This window comes from Ciconia boyciana, chromosome 9 (genome assembly GCF_034638445.1).
Source record: "Ciconia boyciana chromosome 9, ASM3463844v1, whole genome shotgun sequence".
NCBI classification, from domain to species: Eukaryota; Metazoa; Chordata; class Aves; order Ciconiiformes; family Ciconiidae; genus Ciconia; species Ciconia boyciana.
In genome coordinates, this window is record NC_132942.1 from 14,504,579 (window position 1) to 14,528,671 (window position 24,093).

The following is a 24,093-nucleotide window of genomic DNA, read 5'->3' on the forward strand; positions in this document are numbered from 1 at the left end:
TTGTATACTCCACATTTTCTCATCCAAGTTGGTTAATTGTGTGGCAAATGAGTATTTATAGATGAATTCACATGATTGCATAAATGAACTAATTCAGTAAGCAGGCTTTCTGGTTCCTCCCTGTCATGCAGACATCCAAGATCTATGTACATGTAGTTTTTCAGAACTGCAAAATCAGAACACCTTAGAACCATTTATCCTTATATAATCCCTGTGAGGCAGACAAGACAACAGGGACAAGCTGAAGGCTTCCTGAGAAACTGGACAATGATTTGCAGACAAGAGGGACAGAGGCCTCTCCTGGAATGGCAGGGAAGGACTTGAGTCAACTGCATTTGGGTCTTTTCCATACTGGCTGCTTCAGCCCTTGGCAGCATCCCAAAAGACCTAAGAAAATCTGCACAGTTGCCTTCCCACTTTCTTTATTCATTCAAACACCTCTCTGTTCATCATCTGGTCTGTACTTGTTTTTGAAATCACTATGGACCCATTCCTGTGACAGCAGAGCAGTAGGAAAATCTATGCCACCTTAACAGTATAGGCCAAGGAGCAGGGAATTTAACACAAATGACATATCCAACAAGAAAGCCTGTGGATCCAAGTAATACATATAATTAATAGCTAGTTTTGGCCTGTTTTTCTGCTCCATGCTCAGTTATGACCACAATAAAAAGGATCTTTCCAGTTTATGTGGCAAGTGTAGTTGCACCCATGTGAAATACATTTCCATAATGTTGTTGGCTGCTCTAAGACTCCTTGGAAAGAACTTGACAGTAAGCTGTGAGAACCACCAAGCCACAGCAGTAGCGACGGAGCTGTGACTGGGAACTGAAGGGCCATCACTGCTTTGGTGTTAATGCAAAAAGGCATCCAGAGCACAAAGACTCCTTAACTTTGCTATCTCTTTCACAGTGACAGGCTAGATCTTCATGGTTTAATGGCCAGGAAAAAAAAACACTATTCCTGTGGAATCAATATGTTTGAAATTCTTACAGATTGAAAGAATCTGACTTTTCTGTTCAGGTTTGTATCTGTATAGCTTCAAGTTTAGGCATTCAAGTTCACCTGCTTATAACTAACCATGTAAAGAGTTGAAAGGCTCTTTGATGATTATTTTTTATCTTTTGAGAGGGGTTAAAGGCTTTCTTAAAATTCTAGTGACAGTAATTCAGCCCTTTTTTACTCTCAGTTTTTCCTAGACTCAGTGTCAACTGAGTTACCCCAGCAGAGTGAAATCATGACTGTCCCCAAAGAAAAGGGTTGTTGGGGCCTGAAACCTCTTTCAACCCACCCCAGTATGACTTCCCAATTGAACAAAGACTCTTGAGGGTCAAGTTTATTTTTCTGAGTTTGTCTTTCTGAAGGTTTGCCATATCTGAAAGCACGGCTTGCCACAGTTTAAATTGAGCTTTAGAAAGGTCAGGTAAGGATAAAAAGGATTAATACACAAGTAACCAGAGAATAAGGGATAATGTGAAACCTTACAAGCATTTCCACTGAACCTAATGCAGGGTAATTGCAAAAGCACAGATGTTAAAGGCAAGAATGGTTTTGTAATAAATATAATTTTGTGGAAAAAACAGAACAGTGGCTTTAAGAAATAATATTTGTTCATTTAATAGCAAGAAAATAATTAGATGTTTTAGGAAATTTAAATTATTTAAAAATAAAGAAAAACCATAATTTTGGATGTTTTTAATTTTATGATAAAATCAGCAAATTAGCAGAGTGATTCTATGTCTTAAAGGCTTTCCTGCAAATAACTAAGCATACAAATTTTTGTGATGCCTCTAATGCCCCTATGAATATATTTTCATAAGTACTGATGACTCTTTGAGACACAAAGCATATTAACATCCCAACTCCCTTTTTTAATTCCTGTTTGGTAATGAATCATCATACCCCATCCACTGATTGGCTTTCACAGAAACTGTTGCAATATCACAAGAGGAAATCACTGTAATTCCACTCTTTGCAACTGGAGCTAGATCTCATTATAATGAATTGTGGTGAGAAATCTTTGGTTCAAAAGGATTAGACACAATGGCTTAGTAGTTAAAGAACAATGTATATTCACAATTATTTTAGCATTAAAATAACTCTGAATATTAACCATTTTTTTAGAAGAGTTCTCTTCATAGTGAATAAGTATGTTTGAATTATTGATTTAAATAAATAAATGTTTTATTGTGCTGTTTAAATAATTAAACTTCAAGCAATCCTGTGATAAATTGGAGGGTTCCTGAGCACTTCATCCTTTCAGCTGTAGAGTCACAAGGTAATCTCTGTAACCTGTAAATTGATCAGCATAGCACTGATGGTTGGTTTCCTCACTGATGTTTCCCTTCCAGACCCTTTTTGTGTTCAAAAAATATGTTTGTAGTACAATGATTTTAAGATAATTTATTTCACTTCTTTTTCTCTTGGTCTTACCTTACTCATCATCTTCCTGCTCTTTCAGTGGAGAAAAACAAATTCGTTAAGGATGTTTGAAGGTGATGACAGCTTAATCTTCATGATGTGTATAGTGTAGGGATAGTTAATTTGAAATAAGTTTGGATTTGCCTGGGGAACATATATGTCCTAAATAATAAACATATGCCTCTAAGGCTGTTCTTACACAGTTAAATCCCTTCAGTTTGCAAGTACAATTTCTAGCTTCTCAATCTCATGTCATTACATAGCATTTTTAGTAACCTACTTATCTAACATGCTGTTTTGTTGGGGGAGGTTGTCACTGTATTTGAATAGATATAATTGAAAGGCTGAGTGGAAGTAAGACATACAAGTCTGCGTAACAAGAGTATCTGAGTCAGGCGGCATTGATGGGAGCTAATAATACTCAGATCCAGCAAATATCCCATGTAAAAAGTAAATTAAACTAATTTAACACCACTAAGTTTAAAGAGACCTTCCCAGTGAGCTTTGATTTTTAATTTTTTGTACCAAATAAAACAGGAGAAACAAAAAGAAAGTAGACTTAAATGAATGAAAATGTCTTCAAAAGTAGATTTGAATGAATGAAATGAATGTTAAATGAAAACGTGTATAGTATGTACAAACTTCTAAAACTCTCTGCAGTTCCTTGTGATTGTAAAATGTTCTACTTACATTTTTAGATACATGTGTTATCTACAATTCCATAAAACCATCCTATAATGTTGACAACACATTCTCACAGAGGAATATAGTAGCATAATGTTAAGCATGGTAGTAATGTTCAAATATTTGTCATTATCATTTTATGTTTCACAAACGTTAACTCCCACATTTTTATTGTTAAAACAAATTCTTAATTGTAAATTGTGTGTGTTTTAACATTGCCTTTTTAAACAAGGCATAATCATCCTCATTTTGATGTACATTATAGAAGCTATAAATATGCCACTTATCTCAAAAAGTGATACAGTCTATTAAGTGAGTTCTTTGCTACTCTCAAGAAGACTGCATAATTAAGGCAAAAGAGCTGCAGGATAAAATTTATGTAGTAATACTTTCTTGTATTATGCCCTACATAAGAGAATTTTAAAATATTTTTCAAGATTTAATGCATAAAGTACCACAACACCCTTTGTGTATCTTAATGCTAGTGACTAGAAATTATCATGAAACTAGTCAGCAAATTGGTATTTGTTCTTTCTTGTATATAGTTCTAATAATTGAGAAAATTATCAAAAAATTTCACTATCGCAAATAATGTGTTATTGTTGATTGTAGCTCAATTTCTTCTCTTTTAATCTTGAGAATATGAGTTTGAAGAGGAAGTAGAGTCTTACTGTGTAGGTAACAATTAGTTACAGAAGGTTGCTTCTGTTCTGTGAGTGTATAGGTTAAAAAAAACCCAAACAACTCTCTTCCCAACCCCCCCTCCAAAACCCTTAAATTAGTTCACACCCTGTCCATTCAAATTACAGATAGCAATAACTATTTGACCTTACTTAACATCCCTTCCCTAGTTATGCAAAATACAAAAATATACAGTCAATAAAGATCTGGTAGTGATTTCTTAGATCATTTTCTGCTATTATCCAGTAACATTTATTTAAAAACAAAATAAAACAAGTTTGAATACTTCCATCCACCCTTGTAGTTCACCAAAATTTCCATTCTTTTATCACTGTAGCAAACTACTGGTCTGGAACAGTGCTATTAGATTGCTCCAGCTGAAAAATCACAAAGTGAAACAGCAATGTCTTGGAACTGCATATCTTAACTTTGGTTGTACAAGTGCAATAGCAATAACCAGGGCAATTCATGACAGCATACAGTCACTCTGGCTATGTTTTCTCCAGTGTTAAGGATTTGAGCTATGAAATAAGGGTTCTTGAATAACTCTCACCATTTGTTGTCAACCTGGGAAATGCAAGAATATTATTGAATATGAAGAAAATAAATTACTTTTCTTTTTTCTATTATTATTTTTTTAAAATAATAATTGTCAAAAACCATATGACTAGATTTAGCAATACTGCAGAAAAAAAGAATTAGACTTTCAAGTATAAGTATATGAAATCTATTATATCCTTCAGTTCTGAGAGACACACTGTATCTCTGTTGACAAGAAAAACAAAGAATTTCACCGGGAGAATTTCTTACTAGTGAATAGTGCAAATATTAGAAACCCTTTATGGCTCTATAAGTTAGAGAAGAAAAGTGAAAGAGGAAAAGATCAACCCTCTGAATATTGGAATATGGAAACATGACATTCCTCTGAACTCATGAACTGGTTCGTTTTATGTGCCAAGAGCAAATCCCAGCAGTGCCCCAGAGAGGAAAGGTACCATAGTATCCTCCCACAGAGGCTATGGCAATTTGTGTTAGAACATAGTCCCATAGCTCGTGGTAGCATTATTTCAGGGCTTTGTAATGACTAAGGCTGTTGATGTTGAACTTCCTACCAGCCAGCTGATCTAGGATAACCTATCTAGTGTGTCATTAGATGTGGTAGTGCCTATTCTGTGCAGGAGGATGAATCATTTTATACTTGCAATAGTTACCACAGCTCAGGTTACATCCTGAAAAAAGTCAATATAAAAGCAACCACAATCAGACATTCCCCTGTTGAGTTTGCCAGCTTTGGTGCCCACCTCTTCTTCATTAGGTAGCTTTACAATTAACCATACCCCCTAAACATAATGCTGTGCTGATGAAGCTAATGAGTTGGGAGGAAAAAAATCTCTACCTCTTATCTCTTTGTTTCTGCCCCACCTCATTCCTAGTGCCACTTCCTTAAAAGTTTAAAACGGGTTTTTGTTTCCTGGTGTGATAAGAGATTTCCTCTAGGGAGAATTAAGTAAAAAAAATGAATAGTTCTGTGAGCAGAAGGGCTGATTTCTTATAGATTTGCATCTCATGGCAGAATTCCCTACTGTCCAATGAACATGTAAATGCCAATTGAAGGTTTTTCAGCAGCTGAAGCATTCCTCACAGGTGTTCTCTAAGTCATTTCGCTGGAGTCTAACAAGAACCAAATTCATGCCTTAAACTTTCTTGGGAGGAAGACTGTACAGAGTGGCTGATGTTGTGGAAAGCAGTAGGGTAGCACTATATGACAGTTGCTCAATCCCTTTACCTGTCTTTTTGACACTTTGCAACTTCTGTCTTAATAGTTATAATTGATCAGTATTTTCAGAATTATAAACAAGGAGGGTCTGAGATAATATAACCTTGATTTCTCTTAGAGGAACAGGATAAAAAGCAATATACTTCTCTAAGTTTTAACAAAAACTTAAACAGTACCAGTTATGAGGCTTATAAAAAAAGGGCTATTCATTATTTGTTTCATTTTTAATTACATTTCACAAGCCATTGTAATTCCAGCCTCCAGATGGGACTCAAGATCTATGAGCCAGAATATCCCAATGAGAATATTGGGAATTAAACTGAAATCAGGAAACAACTGAAATAATCTGAGAAGTGTTCAGCCTAATATTTGTAGGTTGAAGAATGGCAATTATTTTATGCACAATTCAGATAAGCAGTTTGGATTCGGTGTGTGGAATTAAAGAGAGAGTAATTTTCTAATATATACTGACCTTCTGTATGAAGATTCTCTAGCAGACTTGAGAACAAAAATTTTACATAGAAATGTTCTTAAAGTAGTATTTGACTCTAGCACCTCTGAAAATGAGGAAATTCAGCCCAGGCTAAAGTTCTTCATATACAGAGCCTACACTTCAGGCTAGGTTAGTTAAATGAGGGAGCTTTATTCCACCTGTACTAGCTAAAATCAAAGATAAATGTATGCTAATTGGTAATATGCCTATCTGAATGCAGGGCCACAGGTAGTACCCATGCACAAAACTTAAAATACACTATAAAAATAAATTTAAAGGAAAAAGTAGCCTTTCAGAAAAGGTCAATGCGGAATATTATTTTTGATATGGCAAAGCTGTAATTCTACAATTCACTTACTTGGGGAACGCAAACTTTGGGGATACAAACTTTTTTCTTCTAGATATAATTTCCATGAGAGTGGAATTTTAATCCAAGATCAGGGTTGCTAGCTCATGGTAACACAACTAAACAACAAATAAATTGTTTCATGTTAAGAGCTGCTTGGAGAACTTCGTTTACACCTTGTTCATATTTTCAAACATTCACTTTGCTTAAAAAGGTGTTCACATCGAGTTGTTAGGCTCAAGAAACAGGGAGGAAACTACATCAGTAAAACATGTATTTTTCAAAAACCACCATCAGTCATCCTCTCTTGAACTTATTCTACCTCTAGAAATAAACTACCTTGAGGCAGATGCATACCTTCCTGAAACATGTACATTAACGGGAGTAACCTGCTCCAATATAGCTATTTGTTTGTACAGCAGGAGAAATTGCTAGGGAATGGGGCCAGCAGAGCTGAACCAGAAGGGAGGCCTGCTGCTGGGCACAGCACCATGAGGAGGAGTGCTGCATTTGCCTGGTGGGAATGTTGGTTTCTTGAAGGAAACTGGATGGCATTTCCATATCCACATCCCTTCCAGGAAACTCATGAGCCCCTTCAAAGCAAATATTGTTTTGTTGGGTGTAAGCAGTTACTGCTTGCAATTTTATTGCATTGCCTCTTGGGTTTTGAGTATCTTTCTCTCTTATGGCATCTGAGGTAACATAATGAATAACTTTGTCTCATAGAGAATCTCTATAACAAGCTACACCTGTAAGATATGAATGACCACTGCATCATTTCTGCATCCAACCTATTATCTCAACCCTTAAATCTTTTACGGTAGCAACCTCCACAGAAAGATAAATGCAAAAAGCATTGGATGACTCTTGAGCATATTAACCTTTTCTGGTGCCTGGCACCAGTTGCAGCCTTATCTCTCTGTGGAGTTACAAACACAGCAGCTGAACTTCTAAAAAACAATGCAGGAGACCTTACAGAGGTCTAGCTTCCAGTGACTTCATATTACATCACTGATGTGTAGGGTACACTCCAGCCTATGTGGTAAAACTCAATCCACAGTTCCCTCACCACAGTCCTATGGGATTCCAAATGCATCCTTTGTATACCACACAGTGTTTCAGATCCAGAATTGCCAGTTCATTTTTAAAAGCTTTCCAGGACATAATATTTTCAAATGTTAAAAGAGAAAAGTCTTAAAAAGACATAACCCATGGGATTCACAGTGTTATAACCTCACTTTTAAGAACAGATTAAGAGGTTGCACTTCCTGGCCCGAAAACATACAATGTGATGGTATTCACACTGCGACATGGAATGGAGACTCCCAGGGGAACCTGTTTTGTAGTAGCTGTGAACGTTATCCTGAATATGTCTAGTTGAGAAATAAATAGTTCTTCAAAGGTCTCCTCTTGAAAAGGGCAAGCCATTTAAATACCTTATAGGATTTGGACTAGGGTGATTACATACACCTAGAAGCTCTACCTTTATTCCTGTGAAGTTGGTAACTGAAACCTTAAGATGGAATCTGTAGTCTTTAAAGAATTTTCTTATATCCTGAGCTTGATCTCTTTGACTTCAAATGGCAATACTGGTTATAAATTATTCATGATTCATAGCTGTCTCTTCTGAGACATGATCTTCAAACTAAGCATCCTCTTCATCTCTATTCTTCCCTTCAGGCCTGTTGCATGCAGGCCTGTGGCCTGTCTTACTCTTGCTCTTGGTATTAAGTATAATTTCAGAACATCATCTAATTGTTTGCCATTTTTCATATTTTCTCTCTCTTTTTCTCTCTCGCTAGCTCCGACACCTTCTACTTCTTTAACTCTACATTTATTTACTATTTTAACCATAACCTAGTTCATTCTGCTTCAGTGCCTTTATTTCTTCTTCTTGTTCTCTGATTTTAAAAATCATGTTTTCCCCCTTCTAATAGCTAAAGAGATTCTGGGTTTGACAGCTTCTTTTTCTTTTCTCCAACGATTTTACTTTCTACCTGATGTCAATAATATCCTCCTAGAAAGCTCAAGAGGTTAAAAATATACCCAAACACATTTGCCATCTCCTTTCTTAGCATATAAATAACTGTTCTACTAGAGCTAGTTTTTTCCAATTCATTTCCTCACCAATTACATCTTAGACTATTTTGCAACACCTACTTTTGCCAGCGGATGTTCCTGCTGTTACATGTTAGCTGTGATTGTGAACAAGATTAATTTGCACATTGCTGAAGGTTTGCACCTGGCTTCTGCAAGACAAAATGCTTAAGAAACCAGAAACAAGTTGGAATCTGCACACAGAGTAGGCATCGTCCTCAGGCAAACCGAGAGCAGGAGAATCAGGATACTGTTTACCTCTCAAACATTAGTCCACAATAGCCTTTTCTAGAGGAATGTCTCAAATTGTAAAACAAATATATTTGTGATATTTTTATTTTAAATTGTTCTAAGTAGTTATAAAAACCCACAAGTATGATTCAGAATATCTTATTTTTAATAGTCATAAGTGTGAATTCTGGAGCACTCTTTTCCAGGTAATTTGGCAATCTCTTACAACAATGTAATGGATTTATCTACTCAAGAATATGGAACAAAATGGCTGTGAAATTCTTCCACATTTCTCATTGGAGAAATACAGTTTTTAGAGGTAAATGGCTTGCCTAGATGTTATAGTTTTAAAGTATGGTTCTAATAAATGTTAGATGTTTACAAAATGTTGACAATAAAAAAGTTACTGTCAAACAAGTGAACCTAAATACAGATCCAGATTCTTCTCATTAAAATCATTCTAAGCTTTTGTGTGTAGGATTTATGATATTTTAAAAGCCTTTTAAAAGTCATGTATGTATGACTATGTAATGTAGTCATGTATGTAATATATTACTTATTTATGTAATATACATGACTTCGTATCATGTATATTATGTAAATAAATGATCTTTTATTAAGCTCTGTTCGTGGCAAACTGTAACTCTAGAGCTCTAAATCCTAGTAGTCACCAACTATCTTGAGGCAGATGCATACCTTCCTGAAACATGTACATTAACGGGAGTAACCTGCTCCAATATAGCCATTTGCATGTACAGCAGGAGAAAAGTACAGCTCATGTGGGAGAGAATGTACTTGTGTGAGACAGCATGTACTGCTCAGAAAGTAGGTAGGCAACAGATATATATTTACTGAGACAGAGAAGGCTGTTCTTCCCATGCCTTGAACAGACCATGTAAGATAAAGAAAAATGTTTTGTTCTTTTGAGCAATGTAGACCTCTGTAATAGCCAAACACAGCATATTTTTCAGGATTCCTATATTTCAGATTAGAAAACTGATTTCTTTTGAGTCACACTCATTCTCTTACATCAAAAGGTGCTCTTCCAACCAGTCCAAACTGGGTTTACTCTGCTATGGAGGAAGTTTACAAGCCAAAATTCTGGTTAGGACCTATGAAACAAGCTTAAATACATATATGCAGACATGCATAAATTGGTAAAATAGAATATATGTTCTCCAGAATGACCAAACTCTGAGCATGGACTAACCATGGATTATTTTAATTCCTGGTTTTATTTGTGAGAGTTAAATGCAACTTAACTCCACTTATGTGCAGAAGTTAAATGCAACTATCTCAGCTTCAATTCTAGGCAGCCATATATTAACAATTAGAGGAAAACAACAAGTACACTTTCGTCCGCCTTTAAAAAGACCCTAACACAATCTACATAGACTTATCACTATTGTCATTGTAAAAGATCTGGAGGAAGGACTCAAAACCGAAGTAGCTTTAGAGGTTACAGGCATAGGTGGGAAGCTTCCTTGTACCTGACAGTCTAAGAAACTAGCACTTCTGTCAGGCAACTGTTTTTAAGGGTCATTCTACCAGTGTCCATGTCTCAAAAAAAGTAATCATTCTGTTCATAAACAGTAACATAGCATTAGATGTAAGTAGTAAAGAAAAATCACCTAGCCCATAAATGAGTAGTACTCATGCTAGGAACCCTGACAGCAGCTACATTTGGCTGCAGGTTCAGAAAAGTGTCATACAACATCAGCAGAAGGAGCATAGGGCTCACTTTCCTAGTACACAAACAGACCATGCGTTGCTACATATAGATGTGAGATTACCATGATAATCACTATTACAGTTAAAAAAAAAAAAAGATGATACTAAAACTTCACAAATAGTTACAAAAAGTGTATTATTCTTCTCCCTTTCACCTTACGTATGATACACATACACAGACATGTTCAAGACCCATCCAAACAGCAACTCCTCCTGGTGTAACCAATTTACATTTTCATCTGCTAATTCAGATGAATACTAAGATATGCACTGGAATTCCTCCACAAGTACTAGTAAATCTTAAACAAGAAGTTAGCGTTAGAACTCAGTTTAACACAGTGCATTAACATCCTCTTTTCCTACCTGTGTATCTGGGTAAACAACAGGTTTCTGAAGAACTTAATATGTCAACAAGTAGAAGTGGAAAGCTGATTGGGAGGATTCCCTGCAGAATTCTGCAAGCTTTTCAATATTGAAAGCCTTTATGATAAAACCATTAATTTTTAAGCAACAGAATTATCTTTTGCTATGTAATCTCATTTTAAGTCAATATTCAACAGAGGCAAACAATGGAAGTTTAAAATGTTCTTACGTATTGCTGCCAGCTGTGTCTGTCATTGATAAAAGAAACAGAAAATTGTGGACTGTCTCTCTCAATAGCATAATCACTACCTGGTTTATGCACTTATTTACATTTTAATTAACTCCTAAATGAATTATTTGGTTACCCTTCAACTACATAGGGGTATCCTGTAAGAATCAGGAGTATCAGGAAATTCAGAATTACCATAATCATTCAAGAACCCATATCCTTTCATGGTTAGCCAGATTCTGAATATAAACAAGTTTTTCAGTGGAAGGTGCAGGGATCCAATCCTAGACGGCAGTGAAATAATCTAACTCTTATGCACGTTTCATCTTTAATATTCTTAGTTTTTGTAAACCCCAGTGCATGAAGGTTTTTATTCTTTTCCAAAATTCTGTTTTCTGAATTTTCTTATCATCTACAGGTGTCACCTTGTTTCCATGTTGTATAAAAAACTTTTTCAAAGCATACAGCCTGCTTCTCGCAACCCAGAAACATGACAAGACATGAACATGACAAAACTGAATGAAGTTCATTTTTTCCTTTGTATTTTAAGAAAAAAATGTTCAGAAAAACGCAGAAAGTTTCAGACAAATCTTTATAGCACTGATTACAGGATCTGATTTTAAATAGGAATATTTGTGAGTTTATTTTATTTTGGTTCTTTTCATGACCATGCATACATTGGTACTTTTTAGTATCAGCAGAAACAGAAGAATAATAATCAAACATTTTCAAGTTTTCTTTTGTGTGAGAAGCCAAACAAAAATTATTATATAAGTATAAACATAAATCATAACTATTACGTAATTACATAAAATATTTTTTCTTTTTTCAACCACCCCCATTAAATATTTCCACATAAGTTTAGAGCAGAATCTGCCAGATGTTGTTGAAGCACATAGTGTGCACATGTTCCAAAGAACCTCCATGGGAGGAAAGATGGGTTGAGAGAAGAGAAATAGCTGTCCTACAGCTCTACAGCTGTTCAGTGAGAAAGCTGGGACTAGACCTGAGATATCTTGCCTGCTGCTTCAGTGTTCTAATCAATAATCCACACTGCTTCTTTGAGATATTTTTGGGCTATGTTTTTTCCAGCAAGCCAGTTTACGTTTTACTATGTATTTTTGTTGAGTTCTTGTGCTCAAAATCAGCTTATTTTATTACTGAGCTGCCCTAGCTCTCTGAAGCCCATGACATTTGGTAGCTGATCACACTGAGCTCTGAAGAAAGTTGAGTTTGATCTGGACTACTTTTGCTCCTTGATGTTTTGCCTTCCAGGATCTCATACCCGGCTGAGTTTTAGTCTTTTCTTGGTTACTTAGATTGGTTTCCTGGGGGTTTAAAACTAAATATTCGCTGATGAAATCTTCTAAAATATTTAAAGGAAGCCAAAAATAAATGGAATTGAAGTCCTAAAAAAAAAAAATATATAGTGCTGGAAGTCGAGCAATAAAGCATGTTGTATTCCCCCAGCATCCCTCAGGCTCTTTGTTTAGTGTACTGTCTTTCCAGTAATCTCCCTGTGCACTCAGTGGAAGCGAGATGCTGGTGTTCGAGTGGTACTTTCTTGTATAAATATTTCTTCTGCTGGGGGGTTCAGACAGAATGAATCTGTGAAATCCGTAGTTCCCCTGCAAAACATTGCCTCCATGCAGTCATGCCTTATCTCCTCTGGAGAGGAAGGACAAGAAAACGTCAAGTTTTATTGCAGCCTCAAGTTAAGTAATACTGTCTCCTGGCTCTGAAAATAACTGGAAACATCAAGATCAAAGATTAAATGTACTGTATCCTCAAATTCCTCTTCTCTCAGAATGAAAGGCTTTCAGAGGAATTCCAGAATGACCTTTGCCATGCAAGACAATTTATAAAGATGTAAAAGCAAATCTGAGAAGTGGTGTTTTATGAACTGCATTAGTCCTGTGCAGTCATTCAGCAACTAGGACATGCACAAAGCTCATTAAACAGTATTAATCTCAAGGGCATTTTCCAATATGTCTGTCAGTCTGTTGTTATTTAGACAAAAAATATTAAATACTTTCTTTTCTTCTATTGTGGCGTTCACCAAATAGGCCTGTACCTAATTTTCAACCACTTCTGAAATTTTAGGAAGCCTAGAGTAGAGTACATAGATGGTACGCGGGTCTCTTGTTCAGCCAGTATGGGAGCAGTTCTGTCCACAGACTCATCCATTGACCACAAACAGAGCCCTGATGTCTAATATCAGATTAGCTGAGATGACACTATGAAGGGAATTGGTCCACCTAAGATCTGACTCCCTTTGGGAGCTGTCTGTCCCTTTTGATTGACCATTTGCTTTTAACTTTGTTATTTCAGGTACTTAATGTTAGTGGTTTTTAACCTAGGCCTCAAAGTGCCTCCTTTAACTTCATTCCCATTTTTACATCTTACATTTATCTTATGACACCTGGAGTTGCCCACACTGCTTTTTCACACAAATCCTTTGCACATTTGTCTAGGAAGTCCAAATATGTAGACCCATGATACAGTATTGTATCCTTTTTTTCCTTTTTTCCTTGATGCAAACTGCTGAAAACTTCAACATGATAAAATTTACATAGCTTTGACAATTCTTATTTTATGCTGTTTCATAATTCTGATAGTGTGTTTGATCTAAAGTACCAGGGATGTGGTGTACTTCATGCTTTGAAGTACAGAAACAAACCAGTTATTTCCAATTCTCCCTGTATGTAAGAGCAGGCAGGTTTGGATGTTGCCAGAAAGTGGGTATACCATCTGGATACCTTGGAATGAATGAAATATAATAAAACATATTTCTTATTTGCTCACATTGGTGGTTTCACCATATCTCAAAACCTTTATTATTATAATGATAATACGTCAAATATTCACAATTAATCAAGTCATTGCTTTAAACATGCATGGAGCCCTTAGCTATAGGTGCGTAATTTTTTTGAAGCAGACAGCTTTTCCTTAAGTATTCACATAACAACCAGACATCCAAAAGAGCCAAGGACACAGGATGCCTGACTGTGTCAGGCACAGCAAGATTTCTAACAGAACAGCACCCCAACTGGTTGCGTTGCTTGGAAATTGTGGCTCTCTACTTTCTCATGGACTTGAGATTTCTGTCATCCTCACATTTTCTCATCTCTTTGTTCCAATTTTCTATCACAGTAAGTCAAACAGATTATTTAGAAACCTAACCACTCCTAACCATTCAGAGATGAGACGCTGAGCTTTCATCCTGGGTTGATGCTTCCTAGGCGGGAGGGGAATGGGAAAGGGAGTAGAAAGTTCTGTAATTTGCAGATTATTTACACCCTGGAGCATAATGGTTCACTCACAGCAGTTGCAATCTATTACATCGTGCTGCTGTCACCTCTGAACACGAATCCTGCACACTAAAAATCCTCCTGTGTTTGCTAATGCCAGTGTAGTAGCTTAGTTGCCTTCAAAAACAAACAAAAAAGATCAGTTGTTTTCAATTATGTCCCAAACTAGGAAAAAATAATATGTAAATATATAGGGTCAGTAAAGTTCATTTTCCCTTTGAACTTCTAGAATTCGCAGATGGAACCTTAGAAACAAACACACCTAAGTTTACCTTCAATCCCTCAATACATTTCCACATACTGACATTTTTCAGCAACAAAAAATTCTTAGGGTGAATCGTGTCTCTGTGAATTCAAAGGGAAGGTGGGAACAACAGCAATAGATTTTAATTACTGTCTAGTGTCATTACATTCTTTCCTCCTATAATTAGAAACTAATGAGAAGTGGAACACATTCTGTCAAATGAACTGAGGAAACAGCACTTCAAGTGGAATGAGTGGCCAAGGACCAAACAAAATCCAGAACTGTCAGGCAGAAAGTCATGTCATACATAAAGAAATTTCATTTGCTTGGATGGCTGTAATGATTAATCTCATTTTGCAGGAGTTTCATCAGCTGGGGTTGTCATTTCACACAAACATAAACTAATTCCAGTTATCTTCTCCCTGCTCCCGCAGGAAATCAAGGTGTTTGATGTCAGACACATTCACACACAGAAATACACGTTACTCTTTAAATACAGAAAAAAAAGATAATGCCTCCTCCCATCCTCTGCCCTCTGCCCTGCTGTGCAATGTAGTTAGGATTCATACTTTGGAATGTAAATTGAAAACCAGGCTTGCAGCTATCTGAATCCCAGAGAAAATCTTATATAAATGGACTATAGTGCAAGTTTTGTCAAAGTCTTAATATTGTTTTACCTCATTATATAATCAAGCTATAATCACGGCTTAGAAATGGATATTTAGAATTGGAGTGAAATCACTTAGTACAGTTGCTGTGCTGTGTCAGCAAAGACCATGAATCGCCCCATTCTTTATGTAATGCCCAGAATGTTGGCAAGTGACAACAGTCAGGTAGAGAATGGCACTGCTTCCAAGTGCTTCAAGTCTATTGCAAGCAAATATCTACAATGCCATGGCAGATTTTCTTTCTTTCTTTGTCTTAAAGGCTAAACATTCACTGTATTTTATTTCACATCATGACTTCCCTGTGACACAATAGTGGTATTTTGCTGCTAAACCTCAGAGGGAAAGAGATTTTTGAGCATTTTTGAAAAGGAAGAGACTTAATTATTTTTTGAAACTGTCTGGCCCTTATGCAGTCTAAAAATGAGTCATGAAAGAACAAAAAACTGTGAAGGACAGAAACAATGAAAAGGGCATTTGGCAAAGGATGAGATAATGAGAAGGTCTTATGGTCAGATATCTAGGGGATGGTGTTCTTTCTCATTTTGCCTTTTCCCTAGACTTTTCATTTCTGGCTGTGGACACCAATAAATCTCATAAATATCAGCTTATGATCAGCACTGTGACCAAATTTCTGTCTTATCTTTATGAAAATTCACTCGTGCCCAGTGATCAAATACTTCACCCGAAATTATTTTCCTGTGATATATGTAAAAACACATTGCACTGGAGGAGCTAATATCATCTCTTCATGTGATAAATGACCAATTTTAGAAGTACTGTTTCATTAGTACTGAACTGGAGAGACTTAAGAACTTTCTGATCTGAAGAAGAAAAAACCATCAAAAATAAGTCACTTTAGGTTTTATACAAGAGAATAATTTGAATAGGTTAAATCTGAATCCTCACAGAAAATTATGTGTTTAGAAAAAAAATTATGTTTTCCTCATACCACCGTAACAGTACAAGACATCTCACTGAACTGCATTTTCAGGCTGACTCAGTACCCTCACCAAGACAGTATATGCCAGCAGAATTCCAAATATAGACCCTTGTCAAGGCAAGAAAAGAGATGGGGACAAAAGCCAAATGAAGATGCATCTGGACAAATACACCAATCTTAAACTATTTACATGATTTTCCATCCTTAGACTAGAGTGGCACTGTACAATGTAGTTCACAGTCTGACACCGGCTTGATTTGGGAGAGAGAGGTCTGACTCTGGTCTCCCATTCTCTCCTTTTCCTGCCTTTGCTGGGGGCAGTAATCTGCATCCAGCCACTGCTGAGCAGAGCATACATCAAAGCTCTGGTACCATCACCTGTTTTGACATGAAAGAGAAAAGGCTTTGTCCATATTTTACCATTCCTTTTTTTTATTAATTTTATTTCTCCACTTGTAGCCGTTTTTGGGTAACCCTGCTGCCCTCCAGTGTGTCAGAAGTGGAAGAAGGGCACACAATATGAAGGAAATTGGTTGTTTTACAGGCAATGCCCCAAAAGCTTACCAACTGGTTATTATTTATTATTACAGAATATCTGTATGAAAATGGCACCAAGTCTGCCTCTTGTTTAAAGAAGAAGGATGCATTTAGGATCCTTTTGGTCCCATTTGCTATTATTTTTATAGTCAGTACTGGTCCAGTAGGTTGGCTAAGAGCTAGAAAGAATTAGTAGTTCATCTGGATTCAGTAGGATTTGGGTACATAGCTCCAGCCCAGAAATGTAAGGCACTGAACTAATACACAGCAAGATGCAATAATGCCAGGTCTAGAAAAATAACAGATGTTTTTCACATGTTCTAGAAACCTGAATATTGCAGACTTAGCCAATAAACCCTTTGGGTCTGGGATCATCTTGTTTTATGCGTAGGTACATCATGAAACAAACTGGTCAATGATTAAAGCCTTTCAGTTCTGTTAAAATATTTTAGACGTTTTTAAAAACTTTTTCAAATTCATCAGAAATGTCTTTTTTTTTTAAATACAATTAATTCAGAGTGAGAGCTCACTTAGAGTACTGACAACAATGAACTTACAACAAAGCTCCTACCTTAAAGGAAGTATTTATAGAAATCATATGTTACTATTTTAATGCTATTTCCATGTACCACGACTAAAACTAAGAAAACATATCTTTTGCATTAAGCTACTATTTACCTGTTCATTCTTTTAAAAAAACCAAACAGTGCTAGCTGTGATCTCTGCCTAACAGAAAATGAGACTGTTGGCCATGTTAACAGTAATAGAGAGAGAGAACAAGGATGTATTTATTAGTTATTTATGAGGAAAAGAAGATAAATTCTGCTGCCACAGTTGTTCTTCATTAACAATTTATGCAGTTTATACTCATTACTTGTAGCACAGAGGTGACGTTACTTTGGTAATATTTCTATCATACAGGAGTCAGTTTAGTGCTTATGAGTGCTTCTCTATTAACAGACCCATAGAAGTCAGTTATGCCATTTGAGTGTTTGTATAAACACTCAATGGGGAGAATAATTAGAAATTTTTAAGATTTGGTTTTCCACTGGCAGACTTGCAATCATTTCTCATTTCTATTCTGAGATGACAGTGCCCTCCTGTGGCACGTTTTTTTTAATTTGCTTTTTTCCTATGTATATGCCATCCAGAAAGATGAACTGGATAGGGTTTCGCATATATAAAAGTCATGTATTTATGTACTTGTTTATATGAGTTAATTTTGAGAAAAGGTTCCATTTCTATCTATATTTTCATATTACTCTCTAAAGAAATCTTTTAAGAGTTCTTGCTCTTTTCTGTATGGTTTCTGTGTAAAATTAGGAGAGAAAAAATCATTGGAAATCTGGACAGCTGGTGCATGTCTGGCTCTGTATGAACCATGTGGCCGCTATTGGCCACACTAACAAAATTGTGCCTATTAGTTACCATATAAAGTGACCTACATTAATCCTAGTTGCTAGTCATTTGATCAGTCCTTAAAGAACAAATGATGGCCTGAAATTTTGGGAGAGTTTGGCTCATACATCACTCTCCTCCTGTCTTTTTTTTTTCTTGGCAGTTTCACAAATTCACCTAGTAGAGGAATACTTCAAGTTTTAAAAAGATATAATAAAGATACTTGGTAGCATTTTCCTGCTAATTATTGATTCATCATCAATATTCCACCATGTAATTTATTTTCTCCACAGATTTTTACATTTCAGGCATAAAAAGCACTAAGTTATAAACATTATCAGAATTACTAAAACACACATTGATTTTCATACTACTAAACACTGGTAAAAATATTTAAGGTAACCAAATACTCAAGGAAAATCCTGTTCAGACCCTGGGATAGAACACATCCAGTTCCTGGGGGAGAACTCCACAATGAAGCTCCCTGACATCATGGAGTCAGCATGAGGTGAGGAGCTCACATGCTGTATACTTTCAGCACACAGAGAAATTCTGGAGATTTTAGGTAGTGGACTGTATAATGGAACAAATAAAGTTTGAGAAGAACAGAGCCACCTCTGTTTTTGCTGTGCCCTTCAGAGTGGTGCATCGCTTTGTAAGAAACAGAGATAGCACAGTCAGAATAAAGTCTTCTTACAAACTCTCAAAAAACTTAGGTCTATGGACACATCTATGCACACATTGGTTGTTTTCCAAAACTTTTAACTTAGCCATGAAAGATTCTCACAGAAATGCCAACATGTAAAAAGGCCAGCCCTTCAGCTAATTGAATTTCTCTGTTCAAAACTCCATATATTTAACAGAAATGAAACACTGAATTTTCTCCACTCCAAAACTACCTATGAGAATGAACTGAAATGACACATACAAATGACTTGACCAGGTCGCCAACATTTTTGAACCTCTTCTGCAGTTCTTTTAATGATTTAAATCTAGCAGTGTTTTAAACAACAGAAAACAGAACCTTATAATAGTAAGTGTGAGACAACCTCAGCTATAAGTGTTGCTACCTGAACTATAATTAAGACACCAATTTCCTGTGATGTTAGAAAGCTGTTCTTTTCTCTAGCATTTGTACTAGCTTCCAAATCACTTCTGAGTACAAATTAGAGGCTTGTTTCCCCAGTACCTTACACTTTGCACAGTCACTTAAACACGCATAAAGAGAGTACTAATGGGAATAATTTCCCATTCACTTCACACAGGTATAAATGATTCCACAACCAGGAAGCAATGAAGGATCACACCCACTGTGCTGATTAAATCAGTTAAGTGCAGTGTACATTCCCCCTGGCTATGCCTCCTGGCACGACTAATTCCTTCTATTGAACCTTTGGGACTTGGGCCAGGACATATGCACAGATGGTTCCTCAAATCAGGAATTCGCCTCCCCTACTGTCTAACAGAGCCTGAATCCTGGTATTCAAATTACTGTATCACACAAGTGTATGCTAGGAGGAACTTCCCAGTTTCCAAAGTTCACATAGACTGCTTTGAGTCTGTGTAAATTAGGATGGCACAGGACTGTTAGAAATAAAACCTTTTGCAAGGGCTTACTAAGGTCGTGATCACTGGATACTGATGGTATGCATCTGCTTTTCAAAATATCTCCTACTCTAGAAAGTGACTTAAGGCCCATGCACTTTCCCTGTGTGCAGCAGGGATTATTGCCAACAAGATAAATCTTCAACTTCCCATTCAGAGTAGCAGTGCGAAGGTGCTGTGGATCACGTCAGAACCCTGCCCTGCATCTGTGATCTTCCAAACATAATTGGCAGGAATATGCATTTAGTAGAAAACATGATATGAGTATTTATATGTGAGGATAAACATGATCTTGATAGCATTTTCCTGAGGGACTGCATTCTGGTTTAAATATATGTCACTGAAGAAACTGATTAACTGGTTATCATATCTTCAGATGAAGAAGACTATGTCTATCTATCTATCTATAAAAACATAGATGAATACAGAGGAATAGGAGAAATACATGTATTTATACAGAGAGAGAGAGAGAGAGAGAGATGAGGTCTAAATATATTAACGATGACTTAGTATGCTCTTCAATGTAACAAGATTATTTTTTCCAGGGAAATTTTGTATTTCTTTAAAAATTGAAAATTGTCTAGGTACTATTTTCTAGACATATGTAATAGTTATATTTATATCTTAGAATGGGCAGCAGGACTATAAGGTCTCTGGTGAAAGGCTAAGTAATCCAAAATCTTCTAATTAGGGTGCCAAATGTTAAGTATTTATATTGTCTTACAAAGACACTGCCAGGTTGTATTATCATTCATTTCTAGAAAAATCCAAAAGTATATTAGCCCTCCAAACAGCAATGTGGCAATCTGAGAAGCTTTCTTGCTGCAGTAGACAATATTGGATAAACAAGAGCCAGAGCTCAGGGAAAGAGGAGGAAGTAATAATGAAAAGATTATCAATTTGCCAAGTGAGGGCTAATGAATGAAACTGTGCTAAGGATCAAGTCTGGCCATTTTTTACTAAACTAAGGTCTTAGTTTCACAGCTTCATGCAGGCATCACACCAGGAGTGAAAAATCACCTCAGGCACAAAGACAATCTGAAAATAACAGAGAGTATTTAAGCCGGTCCCAGCTGAAGAGCAGAGAAGTCCATGAATAGAGTCAGAAAAAACAAATGTGGATAAAAATAGGGCTGGGGCAAGATTCCATCATGAAAGGTGTGATTAAAGCAAAGTACTGTCAAGTCCATGTTCCACAGAGGATTTAATGCATTTTACGTTTTGGATGTACGTGTTATGACAACTGATACTAGGTCCTAAATTGCACACCTTTGGTCTTGCATTAATTTGTATGCTCACAGTACTTTTCTTATTCAAAATCTCAGAAGGCCTGCTGTTATATCATTCCAACATCACTTACATAAACTAGACAATACCAGCAAGATGCTTCTCTGGAGCATCCCACCACTTAGTCATGTTTTCCTTAATGCTTTATTTACAATAGTTCATATTACATCAAGGCTATAAGAGATATTCAGTACATTACAGAATTATTGGCTTACCTTGTCGTGGCATTTCCTAACTTATATTTGTTATTCTCACTCTTACCTTGAAAAAAATCATCAGTATAACCCACTTCCCAAAATCCCAACCAAGCAAGGTAAGAAATAAACAAAACACCTCTCTGTGATATTAATATTATTCCTTTCTTTAGAAAGATTATCTGAAATAGTGGAATTTACTCCACAATGCAACAGCGTCTGCAACACCAGCAGGCTTTCAGATTAGAAAGCAACATGTAATTTAAAAGAATTTATGCATCCTTGACTGAATCTTCAGACTGGTCAACTCCACACTGCCTGGCAAGTTATAGTTGACACTGAAGTTTTTACTTTACTTTACTGAAGCATTTACTTTTACTCTGATTTAACTTCTCCATTAGTAGAAACGTTAAAGTCCATATAAAGTATATATGGTCTCTAATTTCCTTGAGCTTTCAGTAAAATGTTTCCAATTCTACAAGGCATGAGAAATAAGGTCTGCCGGAATAATTCTGTGGACTTTGTCTATAAATTGTACAGGAGCTGATACAGTGTTTCCTGTGGATATCATCCTGGAGTGTTTTGGATTTTTTTACACAAATATCCATTAGGAAAGAAAGTCTTTGCATAAAATTTGTGAGGGTTAAACAAAATCCAGAACAATTACATCACTTTTAAACGTTTTGGAACATGTTAGCAGAGATATGCTATTTCTAAACATAATTGGTTAAGAAGTCCAGTATTAAAAAAAAAAAAAAAAAAAGCAGAGGGAATTGTGTTCAATTAGATATAAAACCCTTCCACCTGGAGTGTCTCCAGTTTGTGTAGCAAATGCTCAGTGACAGGACACTGCTTTTGCTCTATGGAAATGGATTGTCCTCTGAAGTGCATCTTTGAGACAACAGAGAATTCAAAGTAATGTTTCATTGCTGCTGAATGGACTGAGGCCTTTACAAGTTAGTTAATATTTTAAAAGCTCTTATGCATTACATTTTGAACAAAAAATATTTTTTTTTTTAAATAATGCATAAAATATTGTAAAAATATTATTGTAGTAGCTTACTGCATAAAAAACACTCCTTCCATTAAGGGAAAAATCCAAACAAGTCTCCATGGAGACCAGATGATCACCACCAAGCTTTCTAGAAAAAACATGATAAAACAATGTACGTGGAAACGGTCTATAAAATGGAAGGACTGAGGCTACTCTCTCTATATACACATATATATATATATATTCATATGTTATCCACACCACCATTTAGCTTGGTTTGCATACACTGTTATTGAACAAGGACAATGCATGAAGTCTTTGCAGTATGCTTTGGTCTAGGTCATCAGGATTTATCTGTTTGTTTTCTCAGTACAGGCGCTGAGTTTTGGATTTGACTCTAATACCTGTAAGAAAGTGCTGGCTTGTGTACTAGATTCTGATATTTTCTGTTCTTTTGAATAAAAGATCCTACAAGGCAAGAGTGCTAGAACTACCAAAACAGTTGGGCAAAAAGACCTGTCCAAGTACAGGACAAAAAAATGTGGAGAAAGTAGTTACCTAGGATATGATATGTCTGTTCAGCTACTCCAAAAGACTCTATAGCAGTTGCAGCTTCAGAAAAAGAAGCAATAACAGAAGGAAAACATCTTATTTTTTACTTTCAATTCTGAGCTAATCTTTTGTACTTTTTTATATTCTCATCTATGTTCGGGTTTATATTTCACCTCTTTCTTCTGGTAATTTTTTGTCTGATTAAAGTAATATAATAACACTGAGCATGAAAACAGCCTTCCCCTTAAAACTGTTTGCATGGAAGTAATACAGCTACTGCTTAAAGTAATCTCTACCATAGTACAGCAGGAGAATAAAAGCAATTTTGAAATACCAACGTTATTAATAGTATATATGAAGGTGAATGAATAAAAAAGTTAATTCCCAAAACTGACCAAATAATCACTTCTCAGGAAGTCCATACATGATCCAGAGAGATGAAGAATGAATCATACTGTAATTTTATGGCTTCAGTTTTACAGTGTTCCTGATCAGTGGTGGTTTTTTGGTTTTGTTTTTTTTGGTATTTGAAGGACGTACACATATAATGCAAACGTATCTGTGAATTAAGGGGATAATCAGGCTGTAGTTAATAAAATTGGTTGCTCATATTCAGCTATATCTCCTTGTAAACCACACTTATATAATTTGTTGTTTATGTTTTTGGTTTAATTATAACATAATATAATTAAATTAAAACCAGTTAATCCCTGGGATACAGACATTTGCATTGAAAAAAAATAATATAACAAAGAAGCATCAGCTGAAAAATGATCTCTGAAGTTTCTTCTGTGACCAGGTTCAAAGAGATTATTCTTGGGGAAATTAAAATTTTAATTATGCCTGAAATCAGAGAACTCGATGTTAACTAAAGGTACTGATCTAAACAGAATACACATTAGCTACAGAATTTCTTTGATAATGCTGGAAAACTATCTCACTCTGAATTTGCAAATCCTATTCTGTTTCACTTTGAGACTTCTCTGGACTGCATTTCACTGAATTGCAATGAAGTCTTTTGTAGCCTGGGGTTCTGTAGTTCTTTTGCAATCAAGATTTCCCAGGAGTGCTGTAATCTGAAGTAAAGATGAGAAGTAGGCTTTTTTAGTTTAGAAAAAATACATCAAAAAGTGAAGCTTTGCTGTAATTCCTAAATCCAGATGGAATTTACTTAATAGTTTGAGAGGGGAAAAATCCTGGAAAAAGAATCACAAAACTATTGAACGGGAATGATGCGTTATGCACACCAGAGTAACATACAGCCTGGCTTTTTTGGGCACTTAGATGATGTGGGTTCAAATCCTTTTAGA

General features: G+C 36.0%; 1 protein-coding gene across 4 annotated transcripts in view; it reads left to right on the top strand.

Annotated features, from left to right (window-relative positions):
- The window catches only part of GABRG2 (gamma-aminobutyric acid type A receptor subunit gamma2), a 70,315-nt gene that overhangs the window by 39,609 nt on the left and 6,613 nt on the right, over positions 1-24,093 (top strand). The gene's annotated exons all lie outside the window — the stretch shown is intronic.